Genomic DNA, 873 nt, shown 5'->3' on the forward strand with positions numbered 1-873 from the left:
TCCATTCGGTCGTTGCGGGCATCGTAGTCGCCGCTGAACTGACTGGCGACTAATTGAGAGTCGCAATAGGCGCTTAGTCGTTTAGCTTTTACGGCTTTTGCTAAGCGGAGTCCAGCGATCAGAGATTCGTATTCTGCTTCGTTGTTTGACGTGGGAAAGCCAAAGCTAAAAGACTGCCTGGTTAGTTCTCTGGTCGGGGACTGCAGTTGGACTCCGGCTCCTGCTCCCTTGTTGGTCGATGATCCATCGACGTGCAGCGTCCAGTTTGAGCTTGGGATTATAAGATCTTGTTCCAATTCTGGGGCCAACTCGACCAGGAAGTCCGCGAGGACTTGGGACTTCGCCCCTGTGCGGTTCTTGTAGGTAATATCGAGCTCGCCGAGTTTGATGGCCCACTTCGTGAGTCTGCCAGATCTGTTGGTGTTTTGGAGTATCGTTCGGAGAGGTTGATCAGTCAGTATTTCCACTGAATGTGACTGGAAATACGGTCGAAGCTTTCTTGTTGCCTCGACAACTGTTAAAGCCATCTTTTCTAGAGTTGGATATCGCGTCTCTGGCGCGGTCATGCGTCTGCTTGTGTAAAAAAATGGGCTTTTGTTCGCCGCGGTCTTCCTTTATCAGAACGCTGCTGACAGCAGCTTGTGACACCGCGACATAGAGAGATAGAACATCACCTACGTCCGGCTTAGCGAGTAATGGAGGTGTTGTTAGGTATTGCATGAGTTGAGTAAATGCATCCTCACACTTCTCATCCCAAATGAACTTCTTATTTCCTCGTAAGAGATCGTAGAAGGGGAGGCACTTGTCTGTGGATCTGGAGATGAACCGATTTAGAGCAGCTATCCGGCCCGTGAGCCTTTGTACTTCTCTGCT

This window comes from Brassica oleracea, chromosome C2, assembly GCF_000695525.1.
Source record: "Brassica oleracea var. oleracea cultivar TO1000 chromosome C2, BOL, whole genome shotgun sequence".
In the NCBI taxonomy this organism is placed as follows: domain Eukaryota; kingdom Viridiplantae; phylum Streptophyta; class Magnoliopsida; order Brassicales; family Brassicaceae; genus Brassica; species Brassica oleracea.